General features: G+C 40.4%; 1 protein-coding gene across 1 annotated transcript in view; it reads right to left on the bottom strand.

Annotated features, from left to right (window-relative positions):
- Positions 1-17700, bottom strand: part of fid (fire dancer) — a 543398-nt gene extending 525698 nt beyond the window's left edge. The window contains exon 1 of the mRNA XM_071596871.1: positions 16859-17700. The gene's annotated coding sequence lies outside the window, so the exon portion shown is untranslated. The remainder of the gene's footprint in view (positions 1-16858) is intronic.
- Between the last annotated feature and the right edge of the window lie 2842 nt (positions 17701-20542).

Genomic DNA, 20542 nt, shown 5'->3' with positions numbered 1-20542 from the left:
TTTCTCTCAAAATTTTCTCAAATTGTAATTTTTAATCGCCAGATTGGTATGACTGCCGCCTGAAGGTTATTGACGTATTTCCAGATGTGAGGACGCCACCGCCATTAACTAAATTAATGTAAGGCTTGGGCAGGTAAAAAAGTCACGAAATTGACGATAAAAATGAAATATCTAGCCCAAATTTTAAAATGTGACGATGCTTTAAATCTGCTATTGATGCTTACTCAATTATTCACTTCGTCAGCTATGTATATTGCGGAAATGGGTGTACATTAATTGCAATACGTGCCTATTGAGTTGGAATTATACCTTCAGAATATTGATTGATTGGCAGATTCATTAAAGCGGAGCCAAGAGGAAGAAAAATGACGCTCAAGTTGTTGGGACGGAATTTGATCCCTTATTTGCATGAGCTCATTTAGATATGCTTAGAACATATGCTTTATGTCATGAAGTCCCGACTGAAATGTTTCCATCTATTTGATGAAAAGTTTTAATTATTTTTCACCTTGTATGTGGCTACGTAAAGCAGATCTGAGCGACTAATAACTTCCCTCACTCCATTCGTAAAACAAACTCATTAGGAAGATCGTACAACGAGAATTTCCATCGAGAATTGAGGAAAGCGATAATTTATGTTTAGTTTTGATATTCTTTTCTGGAATCATGATATAATTAAGAAAAGTCCGCAACACATCCTCCTAATTATTCGCTTGATTATTAATTCCATGGATTTAAGACATTTGCTCCACCCCACATTTTCCTCTGAAGTCTTATCTTCGAACCGCAATCTATCCTTTACAAAATACCAGCCAATTTGTCTTTCTCGTTAATTCTGCAAATGAGAATTTCCTCGCGAATATTTCACAAATTTCATATAATCCAGAAATTAACGTAATCAGATAATCTGAAATCTTAATCTAAATGAAATCTTGATGCTTCCCTGCTCCTTCGTATAATGCCAATTTTCTTTTGCATTGCTTGTTTTGTGTCCCAAGAATATGCCCCTTAGTTTTCCTCAGTAGAAGTCCTTTCTTCTATTCGTATTTATTTCCTTCCATCTTACCCGTAACGAATTTATTTTTGATTATTATGGTGCGTCTAATCCTTACAAAAATCGTCTTAAATGATTACCACTCCTCAGGTTGAATTAACGAACCTAACCAATCAAGTCTCCTATCGGCTAACCCTATGGAACTTATATATTTCCCCGTTGTGCCTGCCATGGCCATTACCTTTTTCATGTATCTAATCTGAAGGAAGTCTCTACAGTATTTTTCGTAACATTTTTATTTTCACTATTGCCTTCAAATAACTGCCGAATGAACGGGATGAACAATGGAGGAAGGTCCCGGGTGAGATAATGTCGCTAGAAGTCTCTTCCTTTTTCTCTCTTACCTTTCTAATTAACTATAATTCTACCAGTATTAACTCCAGGTATATCTAGTAGCCGGTTGGTATTTGTGTGATATTATTTCACTCTGACATGTTTCTTTTCTCTGCATTAAAGAACACCACTTGATGGAGCTCCATGTCTCAATCATTGGTCATCATGTAAACATAACCTCAACAAATATAAATATACCACCTGGTGAGGAGAAGGCCTCTCTTGAACTGGTAGGGGTAAGGGGTAGATAGCCTAGTGAGTAGAACGTTCGACTGCAGACCAGAAGGACGCGGAGTGCTTTCTTTATTTTTAATTTTTCTCTCCTAAAATACAGGATAAGCTACGTTTTTCTCTTCATTAAAACATCACGAGAAATTGAGTGATGGCATAGTGAAAGAAATTTGCCTCCCTTATCCTAAATTTTGCATTGACTTGGTTCAGGAATAGCCTCATACTCACTTATCATAAACCAGCTTCCGGTTGATCACAATGATGATCCTATCCTGTTGAAAGAAAACTTGAGGTCAACTTAGACCAATATATTGGAAACAGAAGCAATAAGTAGAAATGAAAGATAGGTGGCTGCGGGTAGGGTACACCGTCTCAATAAATGTGACTCTGGAAGTTTATGCAGCAAACCACGATATCTCAAAGTTTTCCTACTGAGTCCAGACATGATGAAGACTCCGCGAAAAATAATTTATAGTATTTGTTGGGCACCATCCAAAACCTACCTCCAACAAATGAGTTACCTATTGATGATAAATTTTGTGCTGGCATGATCCAGGAATTTTTTTTCTTTCATCTATCCTGATGTCTTAATTATTGGTTAGATGTGTTAGCCAAATAAATCACGAAACCATTTCAAGTAATAAATATGCATTATTTATGGGAATTTTCCGTAATATATTTCCAGCAACTGTTTCGATTCTAACTACGATAAAGAATATAACACGTTTCTAGTTCCATTGCTTTGGCAACTGCTTAGTGTGTGGAATGGAATAACTCCCACCTTTGGTGCAACAGCCCTTAAGAAGATAAGATGGGCATTGTGTATTTTGAGCACTCGATAATAACCCTAAATCATTGAAATCCAGGGACCTTTTTCATCTACATCCACGCAAATATCTCGCAACCCACCTCAAGGGCGTGTGGTGGGGAGTGTCACCGCGCCAGTCACACATGCAGAATGCATCTAGAACCCGGATTAATCGGGTAGATCCATGTATTAAAAATTTATTACTCAATATAACAACACTCGAGGACATACACACATAGGTTCCTGTATACATCACGCAATAATAGGTGTCTTTGACTGAATCATAAAATTATAGCAAAGTTAATTCTGGCGCTTATGTTCTATAATGACTGATTATAGTTCAATGGAAGAAGTACTTAAATCTGGCAGTGATAGTGTCTGTCTTTCCTATTTTATTCTGGTTGGTAGAATATACCAATGTCATTTGTTGTCAAAATAAATCACTCTGTGTCGCAAGAAAATACAGGTCTCTTGTACTTTTCTATAGGTCTTGCCTGCTTTCTTCGACTATAAAGAGGCTTCAAAATTATTTCTACAGCTTACCCGTGACGCTTAAATCATCTTATTCTATTCTATTATTAACGTTTTCTCCCATAATTCCCGAATAATTGCCACGTATCCCAAGTGTGGTCTGACTAATTGGAAGGAGCTTTTCTTTCTTACTTTTTTATTATATTTTCCTCCAACACGTCAGATGAAAACTAACTTCTATTAGGTTGAGCTGCATATTCTTCTAATGTGAGTACACCATGAAAGGTTTGATATCAGTATAACATTCAAACCCTAGTTATTTTTCGATTACCGTGCGCTAAAAGAAATAAATCTTGAAATTAATTATCAGTAAGTGACTCAATGTCCAGTCGATGGAAAAATTTCACTTCACCGATGCCTTGTACATCGATGTTGTCGCTATATCGCGATCCGCAATGGAAGTGATAGCGGATGAGGACGGAGAGGACGAGGTAGTGTGCGAGTATTCGAGGGAACGGAAGGCTTCAAAGGTTCCGGTGTATCGGGTGGAGTACCGGGTGAGTGGGGGGGGGGGGAGGGAGATGGAAAGGCGTTCCGAGGCGCCGTAAAAATGTCTCCGACGCGAAGGGGAAATGGGGAGGAGAGTGCGGAGACCGTAGGGACGGCGGGACGGGGAGAGGGAGGGCCGGGAGTGTGTGTTTCGGTGAATGTGGATGGAAGGGGCTTGAATGGTGCAGCCGGAGCGCGCGGGGTCGTCCTGCATATTATGAGATTCCTCCGGGCGGAATCCGGCCCCTACTCCGGCGGGCTTTTCACAGCCCGGGGGAAATCGGATTCTGTGACTGAAAATACGAAACTTAGGAAGGCACGGCGGTGAAGAGAGGAGATGGGATATTTAAGAGTCCTCGTGTGGATACATATTATGACCATTTGGGAGCGTGAAATGGGACATTTAATTTAGGTATGAACGGTTCAAGTCTTATGATGTAATGCTTGCACATTAGCCCAAAATGTGTAGTTTGCGTTTGTGCACTTGGTGCATTTTTTAGTGTTTGGTAATCTGAGTTTATTGTAAGAAAGGGAATGGAGATAATGAATTCACAGTGTTTATGAATACGACCTTATTTTTATTAGAACGAATTATTTCATGTGAAATACTACCTACCTGAACCGGATAAATCGGGTTTCATCTCGGGAATATTCTGTTGTCATATGAAATGAGCTACTTGCAATGTATGCCGCCAAGACGCTGAATTTGCCCAACGAATCGGTAAATAAAGACTTTATATTTATTGCACTACATCGCCATCCCATAAAAAAATGACCACAAATGTGCTGCCAATAGAATGAAGCAGACGTTCACGAATAATGAATGACGAATAAGCTGCCAATAGAATTATGTTAGTTGCCTAAAAAGATAGGCTGGAAGTATGTGATCCATATTGTGGTGTAAAGAGAAAGTATTTAAAATTTTGCAATTCAATAAAATATTATGGATGATATTTAAAATCATATGACTGTGGAATGCGTAATTTATGTCCACTTGTAGCGATTCTCATAATGTTGTAATCTGAATGGGGGAAGGCAACATGCCTCATAGAATATTTATTTTTTTTCATTTTTCAGTTATCGAATGAAAACTTGATGTCAAGGAGCTTAATGAATAAATTTTAAATATTAGCTCGTGTACTTTATCGAATAATCCGCAACCGTATTCGACATGAATCAATTAAGAATCAGGCGTCAGAAACTATGTTTATCGAATTTCGGGCATAAGCAAATAATTCGATTGATCTGAAACTAGAAGACATCGATGCCAATGATTGATGGGTATCCCCGTTTGTGACCCAATTAGATGTCCAATAAAGGAACCAAAAATTTTTTCTCATCTCGATTATTTGCATGATGGGAAGTGAAATATATATCTGATAACTTACGATTAATCTCGTATTGCATGTTTTGTTGGAGAAGGAATATACAGTCAATGGAAATAACATGTGTAACACGCGGACGAGATAAATTTTGAAACAAAATATTCTTATGCATATATTATTTTTAATTCTAAAGAGACCTATAGTAGTATATAGAGTAGAAGTCTCGGAGTAATAGTCTTGTTCGTTAAAATACCACCCAGTGAAGCTTTGGATTCTTCATGATAGTAATGATGACATGTGTAAGTGACCTCACCTTATCTGTAATTCTTGGGTAAAATGCCGCCAGTTATAACTCCTATTAAGATTCTTTGATCTCAGTGTATGTTGGCTTATATTATGTGTATAGGGTTTTTACTGGTTGAGCAATGCCACGCTCTCCCTAGCTTTTCCCACAAACCTCGTTCTTTGCTTAGACTTTCCTCATTTTAATTTCTCTATCTTCACTGTCATTTAATTTGAGTATGTGTAGGTGTATTCTTAATTTATATATGTATATATGTATTGGTGTATATGTGCGTAATTATATATGTATTTATGTATGTGTATGCATGCATGTATGTATGTCTATGTGTGTATGTATGTGTGTGGATATGTATGTATACGTGTAGGTATGTGTATGCATATATGTATGCATATGTGTGTATGTGTATGTATGTGTGTGTGTATGTGTGTGTGTGTGTATATATATATATATATATATATATATATATATATATATACATACATACATATATATATATATACACACACACATATACATATATATACACACATATATATATACATATATATATATACACTTTTTTCTTTTCGATGTGCAAATCTGTGCTAAATGAATTTATGTCTGTCTCTATGTATTTATGTGTACATATGAATGTAACTAGAAGTTTAATGCCTAATATAATATGTATACGACGATGGGTTAAATGGAAGAAGGGACCATTTGGTCTCAATTTCGCCCAAATAAAGACCTCTATCTATCTATATTGAGTCAGTAGAACAATAGCAGTATGTCATCAGCCGTGAAAGTGATAAATAGGACCAAAAGGGGTGGTCTTTCACCTTCAAAGCCCCTTGGATTCAAATTACTATTGACAATAACTTAGGGCTAGAGTGACTTTTTTGTCCCGCGACAAGCTTTGGGAGATGGATTTACTCATCAAAATCTCTCACATTACTCGAGAAAAAGTCTGACTTCTTTTTGCATCTCACTTATGGAGGTAAGTTATTTTCGAGCAGAAATAAACTTATTCCTTTCAAAATCAGTGAATGGGATGAACTCTTAATGTCTCTATAAGTAACCGCACCATAACTTCGTGCTTTTATAAAAGTACGTTACCTATTTATGCTAAGGTTAGATGTTAACTACCAATATTGAAAATAATAATATCGACTGGAATCTACAAGAGTAACTAAAAAAGTGATATAAATCATTATTTAATTTTGCAAATCCATGTTAATATTTACGTGTCAGTGTTAATGCAGATTGTAATGAAAAAGAGGAAGTCTAACTTTGTTCCTGTTATATAAAGATGGCAAATTATATGAAGTTTCTGCTTGCAACTTTGTGGGAATTTACTTTGGAATGACCATGGATTTCATTGTTTTTATCTAACTTTCCGAAATAGCACCCATTTTGGTGTTATATACTCCAGAGGAGGTTGTTGAAAAATGTTAAAGAGAAACTCTTTGCAAAGATTGAAACATGAGAGCCGTTTGAGCACCAATTTTTAATCGCAAACGGCCGATGAATAAAAGTTCAAATGCACCGATCGCGCAGCAGACTAACGCACTAACGCTTTGGAGGGTCTTCACGGACCATTTAGAGGGCCCGGCGTGGCCTCTAATTCTATAAGTACTCTGTGGGTTAGTCCAACTTTATTCGGCATTATTAGCACCGACCTAGGGCTCCCCCGCGCTATTGAGAGGATTTATGAATTCTCTATTGGGATTCTTGGTACGCAATTAAGCTGCGTAATCATTAAGGGATATTGGAGTTGAAGAAAAAGATTGGGAGGGAGGGTAATCAGGGTAAATGAGTTTTCGGAGCCGTGTGATGGTAGGCGTGGGGGAAGTGGCCATGAATGATGTTTGACTAAGAGTGTTAAAGGAAAGAATGAGGAACGGACAATGGGGAAGTTGAGGAAACAAGGATGAAAGTCTTAATGACAGGGAAATTGAGAGCTCTTGGGCCCGTTCTCATTGTAGAGGAAAGTGGATACAGGAGAAAGTATTATAGTGCTGGAGTGCTTAGAAGCAAGGAAGGAAGGATGGAGGAAGTAGAGGAAACTCTTCGAAAAATAGCTAATTATATGCCAAGGGCAGTCATATAAATTTCACCAGCCAACGTCGCATGAACTTCCAACGCAATATTTGAAATCAACGTTACCCGTCGCAATTTCACTTAGAAAACTATTCGATTAACGGAATACGATTCGATTGATAAGGGTTCGATGAATAGAAATGTCAACATTCTTATGAGACATAGAAAGGATATCGTTTTGCTCTAATTGACAATTCTGAACCTTTGAATCTATACGTTTTCATTAATATACCCAAGAAGCCTGTAGTTTTAGTGTTTATATTTAAGACTCTAGGATAAGCTGTCAATGAAGTGCCAGACCGGATTGGGGAATGTTTACAATTCACTCGCTGTTATTATTTATATCCACTATGGTATGAATTAAAGTCCATGTCACGATGAATAGGAAGGGGCCGATTTTACGTACATATGATACTATATGTAAAAATATAATGCTGCCGAAGGAAATATATTACAAAAATTGCCTCATGTATTCATGAGGGTCGCGGTTGTCCATGGGGTAGAGGGTTGGACTACTATGCCCGGGAATCGAACCCGAGACCGGAGAGTCCCAGGTTCGATTCCCGGGAATGTCTCTGGGCACCTGCAGCTCCACCCAAGCTATGTGATTTTTCGGGTACCAGATCCTCCTGGGAAACCATAACCGGTACAGGGAAAGGAACTGGCCCCCTACCCTGATGTTTGAATTTCACACGCCGTCGGGCTTAGTACTGGGTGAACTCTACCATCACCTACCAAACCGACCTTCGGGTTGATTACTGTGTTTAGGGTTTTTTATGGTATTCATGGGCTGATTGTATGTAAAGATAATGGACAAATTGCCGGTGATCGCCTTGAGTGGAACCTCAAAGTCCCCCTAGATCGAGAAGATGAACTGCACTTGCCATGCTATAGGTAAATTTTGAATGAAATTTGGTTGGTTAGATTAAAAAATCAAATTAATGAGACCAGCGAAGACAACTATTTCAATGGTCGTAGCGTAAGTCAATTCCTATAACTAGAGCTGAGCACCGCTTGAACAAATATTTAGAGTTAAATGAATTCGGGAAAAATGTGAAATAGAGAATGAATATATGAGCAGGTATATTCCATTTTATTTGAGTTCGATGAAGTGAATGCCAAAATCATCTTAATCATTTTCCATACCGTTTCGCGATAAATTCTTTGCAACGACCCTTTTTACCAATTAATAGATAACAATTAATATTTCGAAGAGTTATTTTGAATATTGTTGAATAGCTTGTATCAGAAATTTTATTTATATTTCTCTCAAAAGATATGACATCAGTTTTGTTAAGGCTACGTTAATTGAAATCAAATATCTGATATCCGCATTATCTCGATTATTTCACTCTTTCTATGCCCTAGTCCCAAGAAATATTACTCTGAAATATTTTTAATTATCGACAGTATTACTGAGGGGCTAAATTTTTAATGATCGACAGTATTCAGGTGTGAACATTTTTTTAAATCAGGAAATACAGTATTTTTTATTATTATTAGGTAATCTACCGGTCAAGGTAGGTTTTGGATGGACACAGCTACTAAATGAAAATTTGGTATTCCTAACAAAACACAACCCAGCATCCTACTCTACAGCTAGTCCCTCTTAATATCTGTGTACTTCCTTCCTCCCTTCATCCCGTCCAACATCCCTATTCTTTTCCTACCATCCCCTCGTCTGCCAAACATTCTCCCCTATATTAGTTTTCAACATCCCACTGCCGATCTATATGCCCTTCGTCCAAGTTTCCTGCCTCCTTATGATTTCTCCCAACAATCCCCTCTCCTCGCCCACCATACCTAGCACTTCCTCGTTTGCTTTCCTTTCGGTCCATTTCTCCTTCGCCAAACCCACATTTCAAAAGCCTCAAATCTACGTCTATCAATCTGTCTCAGTGACCATGTTTTCGTATACAGCTACACTCCAAATCTAAGTTTTCACGAGTCTTTTCTCAGCATCCTTTCTCAGCGTCCCTGTCATCAACACCCTCCTTGTGAACGCTTCTTTCTAGCCCCTACTACTTAGACCATTTTGGTTGAAAACACTTCCGAGATACGTGAACTGTTCAATTTGCTCTAATTTTGCCCTCCGATTTTAATTTTAAGCTTAGCCTTGGTCTTTCTAGAAAATCGCATAACCTTTGTTTTATTAATATTGATTCTCATCCCATATCATTCGCACTGAATTTCCAATTCACTAAGCAATGCTTGATATCCTTTGGCTGACTGACAAACTAAAGCTTGGTCATCAGCAAACCTAACTGATTCTACGAATTCCCCGCCCACATTCATTCCTGCCTCCAGTTCTTCCCATGCCTCTTTAATCATTTCCTCTGCATACAGGTTGAACAGCAACGGTGATAATGGGCAACCCAGCAATGCTTGCAATCCTTTGGCTGACTGACCAGCTAGAGCTTAGTCATCAGCACACTTAACAGAACAGAGTTTATAGCAATAAAAGTCGCCAAAGAATACGCATATGTTCGATTTCTGTTTTTAATTTTTTTAAGCCAAAATTTTGCTTTTTAGTTCTCAATATTAGAAAAATGGAAAATTATTGATTCAATTTGCCCGATATGCTGTTTATTTTTTAGATCATTTTATTACACAAAAGTTCGTGAATGGAGCTAAAGTATGCAATAATTGAAGAAAGCCTATCAGAATTTGACATTTATTTTCAAATACTGACTGAACCGTACATCGAAGAGTTCTTTGGATTCGATGAGGTTACGTTCGAAAAATATGGAGCTTAACATTGAATGTGAATTTTTCTTGAATAAGGATATGGTTACGGTCTTAAGTACTAAAATTGTTATCAAATCCTTAGTTTTTCCTATAATTTCATAGGTCGTATTAAGCAGTTTGTATGTGCCGTAATTGTCTCCATAAGAAATAGCGCTCAGGGCTTGTAGCAATAAGCAGTTAGTCTCCCACGAAGACATCTAAATTTTAGAACATTTGCCCAATTTTAATAACTGTATTTTATGAATTTTAAACCGAATTGAATCTCTTCCACAGTAGTACGGAATTTAAAAAAGAATACTAATGGAGTATATCATGCCCGCCTCGTTCTGGGTAAAACTTTATGGAAATGGGCAGAAACCTGGAAAGTGAGCATTATAGTGTCGAACATCGGCTCTCTTTTCTCATCCGAGAATTTTCCATAGAGTTTAAATTTTCTCAGGATCTCTGCTGCGTTGCGCGTGGTTAGGGAAAGTATTTTATTGACGATAAATCAGGGAAACGAAGTGTCGAAACTCTAACCGATTTGGTGGTGCACATTTTTTAGCCTAAATGAAAGCGCTACGATGTCACGCGCACATATTTCGACGGCGATCTCTTAATTGTGGTGTGGATATTTAAATCTAGCTTCTGGTATTTAACCGTTAGGGGGAGCACTCATCTGCATAAATGTATATATATATATATATATATATATATATGTGTGTGTGTATATATAATTATGTATATAATAATTTATACATATTAAATATATATTATATATATTATAATATATACATATTAAATATATATTAAATGCATAATATATTTATGTGTATATATATATATATATATATATATATATATATATATCTTTAGCAGTATAAACCAAGCCGATATGAAATGAGCTCCTCTACTCTTCTCATAAACAGTGCTCGTACATATAGTAAATCATCAAAAATTCAGTAGCCTAATAGCCATCACACCAAATTCAAAGATTCACTAATTAGAGTCAATTTTTGTAAAATTGGGAATGACTGGTGATAGATCATTTCGAATATTTAGATATCTGATACGTTTAAGGAGTCTTTGAGTGTACTTAAATGTGCCAATGTCATTAAAATGGGTTTTTCAATTTGTATTTGGATTTTTTCGTTTTTTTAAACCCATTTATTAGAAAGAGTCCCTATCAAATAAGATATCTCATGTAAGTAGTCAAGTTTTAGCTCCAGACATCTGCTATCTCTATTTAATATTTAATACGATACATAAAATGTCAGTAGCAAAATTTTGTATTGCCTGCATGTATCAACCATTTGCTCTTTTTGGATTTTTCCGCATATAGATTAGCCATAAATGTTTATAATTTAAAAAAATTGATAATGTAATTTCTGGCGGATTGCTTTCGTAATTACCTTTGCAGAGTTTCCTCTTTCCGTAATGAAGTAAAAATAAGAGAACATTTCAGCTTACATTTTCTCTTATAAATATAAGTTAATTTCCTTTTAATTATTACCTTTGACAGATTAATCCCTCTTTTCATATTCACGATCGCAGTTAGCAAGTGAAAATCCAGCTACGCGATATGAAAGTGGGGTGTTTTTTTATGACATTTAACACACTCAAATCTACAATGGTCTTCACACTTCCAAACTTGTAATTTTCACTCTGGGAGCCAGTTTTTTCATCAATAAAATACATTCCTCAGTAATTATGGAGAGAATAAAAACTTGAATATTTTGAAAAAGTTATGGACCCAAGCCGCGTCCATAATTAAACTCCGGTTCGACAACCAGATGAAAAGCCACTTGTCCCGGCCGCGGAGTAAAAAAACAGATGGCGTAGGAAAGGAGGGATGCATACAGGTACATGCTATGAGAGGAGAGAAAGAGAAAAAAAGGAATTATTAGGGAGTGGATTGGGTCAGAAAAGAAAAATTCACGAGGAGAGAAAGGTACAGATAAACAAGCAGGAACAGCTAAATAACGATTTTTTCCAGGTGAGTTTAATGTTCTAAGTCCCATCCATAAACCCTTGTCACAGTGAGGTACGCACGCATTGCCTTTGTTGTTATTTTCAGCCAAAGTGTACCCACTTAAGATAGGTCTTTGTGGGAACAAACCCTATCACTACACGCTACTGTGCTTGTAAGCTTTAACTTCTATGGCACAAAATATCGTTATACTCTCAGCTAAAAGTTCCTATTGCTCATTCTTTGGCTGCATATTTGCTATCTCCCTTAATTACATCCTATGTTTAAGTTATTTTCCTCCCCCCTCATCTCCCTCCCAGAAGTCTCCCCTCTATTACTATCTTCAGCATTGCATTGCCCTTCAGTCTGTATTACATTCACTTGTGCTGCCTTCTTCGAATTTCTCCCAAGAGCCATCTCTCTTTCCCTACTATGCCTCAAACTTCATCGTTTGTTTTCCTTTCCAGTCATTTCTATGCCCACGTCTTAAAACTTCCAATCTTCGTATGCTTACCCTCCTTCCTCAAAGACCAAGCTTCCCAGCCATACAAAACGACGCCCTTTTTCAAGTAGCTTGAGGAAAGAGTGAGTGACAACTCAACCCTAAGGTCAGTGTGTCACAACCCAACAGGACCGACCGACATGTGAACTTTACGAATTGTAGGAGGGCCAGTTTCTGTATCTCTACCACCCAATGTTCCCCTAGATAAGCCTGACACCCATAAAATTGTGTACATATCGAGTAAAGCCGATGGCCTCTAGAACCATCCGCCGGGATTTGAGCCCGGGGCCCTCGGTCAGTAGTTGGGAGTATTAACCCAGAGTAAGCACGCCACAAAAATATTTCAATTATTTTCTAACAAAATTATTGATTAAAAAGACTTAAGGATTAACATTGTGATAGCTACACAGATAAAATGGAATTTACGTATACGCATGGAATCCATTAATTAATCTGTTGTCAAGAGTAAAATAAATACCTTCACTTTACTGCCATTGTTTCGTAAATAAAGAAGGTGGAATAATAAAGGGGAGTGTGATAGCATAGCGAATGTATTTAGATAGTGAGCGGAGAGAAGAAGAGAACGGAGGAAGGGGAGGTGGAGGAGAGAAGCGGAAGTGGCACACACACACGCACGCACTCACCGATTCGCACGCACACCCTGCATGGCGAGAACCGCCAGACACGCACGCATACACTCAAACGCACGCACCATACTCCCAGTGACGTCATTGAGGGGGAGGTTTTCGGCGTCGAATTATTCCGCGTCAATGTAGCACAGAAAGCATGCACGCACGTTGACGCACGCAGACACTCGAATTCAACCGGCCGCCCCGACGGCGCAGGGTTCGTTTCGCTATTATGATTATTACGTATTGTATTTTTCCCCGCAGAGACCGAGAGGTCTACCGACGAGAGATGGAATTCTGGGAAATTCAGTTCATAGGGCTTTTTTTTCTAAAGCAGCTTTCGTTTATGCTTGAAACGTTGTATATTCCTTGTGAATTCGTCACAATTCACTTGTGCGCGGAAAGTACCATCATTTTTTTTCAGTAGCGCACCTGGAATTAAATGTCCCTTTCATATTGGCATTACGTCGAAAGAATTGAAATAATTTCTTCATTGAATGTTCACTAAGATTCAGATTTCTTTAAGAATCTTGCCAAGCCAACTTGATAACGATTATTCTATCAAAATTGTATTTAAAATTCATGGCTTACCCAAAGCTTGTGTCAAAACTCCTCGTTTCAATTAGTCTGCGAGCGCATTACCCATGGGCATATAAAAGAGTACGCTTTTACGCGAATCTAGGTTGTTTTTTAACCCCATACAAGTCCATATTCTCTTGCTTGTAAATTAGTTTCATGTTTTGGCAGAAAATACGAGTAACCTTAAATTATATTATGAAGGAAGGGGTATTTTCGTTCAACCGGAGAAATCATAGTGATGAAAGTTGGAAATATCCTTAATTTATCGTGTAGGTTAAGAGATTTTGGAATAACGATGCTCATAAGAGAAGAAGGAAAACGCAAAAAATCTGTCCAAAATTTCGCTTTCTATCGTGTAAGTACGTAGTCTTCCTCCGCAACGCCCTTTATCATTTAACTTTGAGGGCCTTCACAAAAGCCTAAGATAATATTTCACTATTTGCAAATGAGATAATTAAATTTTTCACGCGGGTTTACTTAGCTTCTACGATTTCTGGTAAAAGTGTTGGTTACTAATTCTGAAGTGACATGGGAAGCCTTAAAATTTACTGTCTGCACATCATCGGTCAACATCCGCAGCAAATGGAAACGATATGGTTTATTCGGAGTGGCCGCTGACAAAATCCAATAATATTCATATGTGAATGCTGATTTAACTACTTCAGTGATAATAAAAGCATTGGACCGTGTGTCGCCTTAGTCGTGAACGTTCTTGAAATGTAAAGCCATAAAACTCAAACGTGGGAGTTTATTTCATCTCAATAGGTTCGGCTGTTTTTCATTCATGTGGCTTCTTATTTGAAAGGAGACATTATTGCGCATTCATATGAAGTAACTCAATTTATGAATCCAAACTAAAGCGATAACTAAAGGAGGTTTTTTTGTCATTTGAAAGATAGCGATTTAAATATAGGTAAAGTTTGCTCAGCATCTACGTTTGACAATGAACCTGTTCATGAACAGGCTCTGAATTAAACGCTTTGATGCTTTATATATATATATATATATATATATATATATATATATATATATATATATATATATATATATATATATATACACACACACACATTCAAACACGAAATCCCGACAAACGGTGAACAAATACAATAATAGATATAAGGAAATATATATATATATATATATATATATACTCATATATACAGAAACATATATAAGGAAAAGGGATAGGAACACGTATAAAGGACGAACACAATAGAGGTGGGGAAGGCGGAATCGAACGGATCACAAGAGTAAAAATATTTCCTCAACCGGGACTCGAACACCGGATCTTTCCACTTGCCGGGCGGTTGCTCTTAACCACTTGAGCTATCGAGGATATGTAATTTACTCTGAGATCCGTCCTTAATTACTCTGTTCGTCCTTTATACGTGTTCCTATCCCTTTTCCTTATATATGTTTCTGTATATATGAGTATTTATTCGCCGTTTGGCGGGATTTCGTGTTTGAATGTGTATTTGGCCAATGTGGCTCATCTCTTTCTTCTGGCTATGCGTGCCACGAAACGCACTGTTCTTTTCCTGTATGATGTTGTATGAATTCTAACCACTTTCCTTTCCTCTTGTGTATTGTCTATTTCTCCTTTGGTGGGTGAAACAGCCCCCTGACGCCATCTCTTGGCTAAAGAATCGGGGCGCTTGGCGGCATATAAGACCCACGGATCTCAGGGTAAATTACATATCCTGGATAGCTCAAGTGGTTAAGAGCATCCGCCCGGCAAGTGGAAAGATCCGGTGTTCGAGTCCCGGTTGAGGAAATATTTTTACTCTTGTGATCCGTTCGATTCCGCCTTCCCCACCTCTATTGTGTTCGTCCTTTATACGTGTTCCTATCCCTTTTCCTTATATATGTTTCTGTATATATGAGTATTTATTCGCCGTTTGGCGGGATTTCGTGTTTGAATGTGTATATATATATATATATATATATATATGAACCATTTATATCGTAAAGAGTGTGAAATATGTTGTACATTTAGCGAAAAGACAAAAGTAACCTTGACTCATTAATATGGGCAGAGATTATCACCAGTAAATAATTCTAGCATGCAGTACATTAACTCTCTTTATAGTTAGTACAAGTATGAAGAGGGGGGAATCAGTTGGCCTATTATTTTGGTATGTAATCCCTTACCTAAGACGGTAACAAATGGAAAGAGCCAGGGAAGAGGACCAAGTAAGTATACACTGCACACAGCCAACAATGGCAGGTTACGTTATATGAATCCCTGCCCTTAAGATTGTCAAAAGAAGACTCAGGAGGGGTAATTCAACGAAAAAAGCTTACGGGTTTCTCGTTGACGGCGATGCTTGCGATAAGGAGAGTTTCGTTCATAACTTCACCAACTCGGATTTTAAGTCCAAAGGAGGGTGCTACGGTCTCTGTATCAAGTCCAACCACAATTATGTATACCCTAAGTATCTTTGGCATCGGGAACCCGTATCTTAATGCTCTACGTAAGCCTGCTTCCCACTGCTCATGGAGAGCCTTCCATTAATGAATATTTTTCAATTTTCAACGCATTAATGTCTTAAACAATTTAGTCTGTTAGCAATCTCGTGGCCTATCGTTATATAAAAGAGATTCTCGGGTGTGAATTTGTCTTAATATTGTCCATTGAATTTATACCACGAAATTCAATAGTAAGCTCATGTGATTCTGTGGCGGGGAGAGGTAGCGTAGTCGTTAGTGTCGAACTCCTGATTGAAGAGCACCGGGTTCATTTCAAAGATATTTTTGACCATCCATTCTAAAAAGCCAAATTTTGTGATTTTCTGATCACTAAGACACTTGTGAGACAAATGCCCCCCCCCTCCCTATCCAACTCAATTACATGATTTTAGCATGCCTTATGACTTAGATCGAGGTAAAATCCATTCTTACCTATGAAAACCAACGTTCGGGTTAATTTTTATATTGTGGTTTTGGTGTTACAAGTAATATTTTCCAGCGCTTTCACCGGGGCTATACTTTATTTGCATTTGGAGCTTCGAGGATCTGTCCACGGAATGAGAACTATTACCAAGTGAGCGAGGGAAACACTTAAAACTCTCAGTCCGCGCTCTTTTGTGCCGTGGGATATCCCTCGGTCGCGGTTTCGCGGCCAGCAGGTCGTTCATTCAGGGTCGCCTGCCATTGCCGCGCCGTCGGCTGTCCGGTGCAGCTGACCGCTCGCCCCCGACGGTGGGCGGGGACGGTAGCGGGGAGCGAGCGCGTGCTGGCGCGAACATTCCCGGTGAACGATTCGGAGGTCGAGAGGGGATGACGAGGTACTCACCTTCGCATGCAGAGTGACCGGGGCGGTGTTCCCCTGCGCCTCGACCGGGCTTCAGGATCCCTCTTCGGTGTCTTCAGGAGGAGGGAGGAGGAAGACCTGGATTCGTTGCGTTGGTCGTTGTTCAGCGACGGCAGGGTATTCGCGAGACAAAGGCCGCGCGATCGGAGATCTCGGGCACCGACACTCATTTCAACAAACACCAGACACGACCACTATTTTTTTTCTTCTCCTTCTCTCTCTATTTGCTTCTAGAGGCAGGCACCATCATCTTAATGAGAGGAGGTAGGAGGCCGGAGAATTAATATTCTTCTTCTCGATCCCTATATTCCCTCGTTCTTTTTCCTCTCCTCCCCGTCTATCACTTCACACCTCACTCAATTGGGTAACGCTGGTAACCGATCCCCCACCCACGACTTGCCGATCATTCACGTGAAGAGAAGGATGCGGTTCTCTACCGGTCCTTCCCACGCATTCTTCCTTCGCTGGATCGTTCTTCCCTGGAAAATTTATCCTGGGTGTAGCTTGCGGATTTGCAAAATAATCTGCCGTTTGTGGTGTTTATTTTCCTTAATTTATTCGTTCGTTCCTGAAAGAATTCTTTCCCCCTCACTATGCGGGCGATCACTCAATGTTTCCCTGTCTGCACTTTTTTTTCCAAGCTCCCCTCCCTCTCCGGCCTCCTACGTGCGTGCGCTTGTATATGTGTATGCTTACGCGTGTGTGTGTGCGCACGTCCTTGGGCGAAAACCCTAATCGAGAAGGCGACAGACGAACTGGAGACCTCTGCTATCTGCGCCTTGAGTAGGAGGAGATGGAAAAAAAACACACACGCGGACACAAATTTCTCGTCCCTCCGGAAATAGGTGGTGACGTGCGCTTGGATTTGAATGGGTTTCCTCCCTCTCCACCTTCCTGCCCGTACTTTCCTTTTCTCTCAAAGGAGCCGAATCGATGGCATTGGCGATAACGCGTGAGCGCCGCCGTTACGTTGGATTGTGCAAGTGCCTGCTTCACTGAGAAAGCATTGGAGGAAAAAAAAGCAAAGGAATGAGAGTATTGAATTTGGAATTAACTAAAAACAATAATGGCAGAGAACGAAGCGAATCTGGGAGAGTAGAAGAGAGGGACAGTGATGGTAAAGATAGGATGGGTGCCAAGCAGGTTTTTCGGAGGAACTAAGGTCTCACTGCCTCGTATTGTTAAGTTTTTCATAAGAGATATTGCTGTTGCTCGAAGAGGATGTCCACTCGGTCCTAAAACCACACCCCCTTCCTCTCTTTTCGTTCATGCAACGTAGTTTACTTTGATTGGCCGTAGCCAAAACCCTTCTCCGAGGAGCCCTATCCTCCACTGCGGTGACAACGACCCCTTTCCTATTTCTCTCGTATCCTTGAGGTTCTCTCCTCGAACGATTGTGCCGGAGGCGGTGGTGATGCGATTTCTTCCGGCGGCGAAGGGAATGAAGCGGACAAGGAAGGTGAGAGTGTGTGCGTGTTGTGCGGTTTCACGATCGTCTTCTAGTTTGTTTGTGTGCTCGTCTGTCCGTCAGTTGCGCGTACGTCTCGGAAGGAGAAATGGGTTGGGCGGAGATGGATGAACAAGCAAAACAATACGCACGGTTAGTGGGTTAGGTATGCAACGATCGAAGCAAAAGATGGACGAGTACGGGAAGGGAATTAATCCTCGAAAATTCCGACAAGAAAAAGGTCCAACCTGGTAACGGCACGCAACTTCTCGCAGGGTATGATAAAAATAAAAAAAATACACACGCTCACACGCTTTACTGCTTGCGTTCCTCTTCTTCCGGGGCGTTTATTTTTTTCTTCGGAGTTTTTCTTTCGCCTTGTCTCCTTGGGGGCTTCCCTCTCTTTGGTGGTTCTCTTCTTCACCCGGTGGAAACGCGGGACGGAAAGGTAATTATGCTCGAGTGGTTGTGTACGTGTCCAAGTGCGTGCTTAGGTGCGTGTAGGTGTGTACATGCCCTGCGGAAAGGTAGCACTGAAGGGTGGGAGGGGAGCGAAGGACCCGGCCCCCTTTTCCTTCCCTTCCTCTTCCGCGTCCCCTTGGCGGCTCTCCCGAGCGGCGATGGTGGTGTCGTCCCCGGCGCTCACACTCTCTCACACCCCGTCCACGCGCGCGCGAACTGGCGCCTGTGCGCCCTCGCCGACCCTCTCTCCTTCTCCATTTCTCTCTCTCTCTCTCTACGACCGCCAACCCCCTCCCACGACCTCCCCACCCTTCTCACACCACCACCCGCGACCCCCTCACTCCCTTATCTCCCTCCCCTGCGACTCCCAACCCCCACGTACGCATACCCCGGGTGCCCATCCTCTCTCTCTCTAGCGACCCCCTCAAATTCTCCCTCCGAACCCCTCTCTGCGCCGCCGTAACCCTCCTCCCTTCTCCCGTACTCCAGTAACCCCTCTTCCTCCTTACCCACCTCCCGACGGAACCCCTCTCCCCCTCCTGACCCTCCCGCCCGCCTCCTCTACCCTCTTCCCCCCAATCCTCCGCTCCACCCCGTACCACCGGAAACATCGATTGGTAGGAGAGGATGGGTCCGAGGGGGGGAGGGGAGGAGATGAGGGGGCGAGGATCCAGGGAGTTTGCGCGTACACAGGAGTCGAGAGGACACGGGGTGGGGGCGAGGGGGCGGCAAAGGATGGCGGCGAGGTGCGAGGGGTGTGGGCGGGGAGGGAGGACGCTCTCTGCGGGAAGGGTTGGAGTGGGAGTTGGAGCCAAAGAAGTATTTAAAAAAGGAACTAAGTAGCGTAGCTGGGGTTAAGGAGGGCAGTTCATGGTACGGTAGGAAGGGAGGAGGCATGCAAGTGATATTTTTTCGAGATGGTGTAAAGCATGGCTGGAAGGATGTTTTGGATGAGGAAGACGTTGAACGGGCTCTTGGACGGAAAAGGGTGAGCGGGAGTTGAGTGGGTGTTGGGTGAGGGTTTTGAGGATTTTTTTAAGATTGATGTTTAAAGGATGGAGAAAGTTTGGTTGGGGAGACGAGGGAGTGGGTTTGGCGGGCGATTTGAGAGAGGCTTGGTCGTGATTAGGAGGGGTTTTGGGAAAACGTTGAGGTTTAGGAAAAATTTGTGGACAGATAGTTTAATTCTTTTGGTTGGTTTGTTTTATAGATTTTAGGGTGATTTGAGGAAAGTTATGTAATGCTAAGAGGTGGATGAGGTAATTTTAGCGCCTTATTTGGTGCAAGTTTTGTTTTATTGGCTGAACTCTGAGCGAGGATGAGGAAAATTAGAGATAGGTTTAAATAAAATTCGGGGGTAGTTTGGAGAAAGAATTTGGAGAAGTTGTATTGGTGGTTCTGTGATAGGTTTGTTGGAGATTTAGGGGAAAATCTAGGGTAGGTTAGGGGATGGTATAGCGGAAGTTAAGGGTAGGTTTGGGAAGTATTTGGAGGAGATTTTGAGAACTTTTGGGTTCTATGGCTTCCGAAGTTTGGGAAATGATTAGTGACAACATGGAGCACATTTAGAGGTCTCAGAAATTACCTGGGGAGATTCGGGTGAGTGTTGTGGAATATTAGACGAACTTACGCGAGGATTGGAAAATTAATGAGAGATTCGTTGTTGGTAAAATTTTAGGCATTGGTTGGGAGAGATTTGGCTGAAGGTTTATGGAAATAACGTACAGACCAGACTGCGGTCAAGCGGATGACTGGAA

Source organism: Hetaerina americana, unplaced genomic scaffold (genome assembly GCF_022747635.1).
Source record: "Hetaerina americana unplaced genomic scaffold, ioHetAmer1.1.p SCAF_8, whole genome shotgun sequence".
Classification (NCBI taxonomy): Eukaryota; Metazoa; Arthropoda; class Insecta; order Odonata; family Calopterygidae; genus Hetaerina; species Hetaerina americana.
The sequence above is the reverse complement of the archived record's forward strand: the minus strand, read 5'-3'. Positions and strand labels throughout refer to the sequence as shown.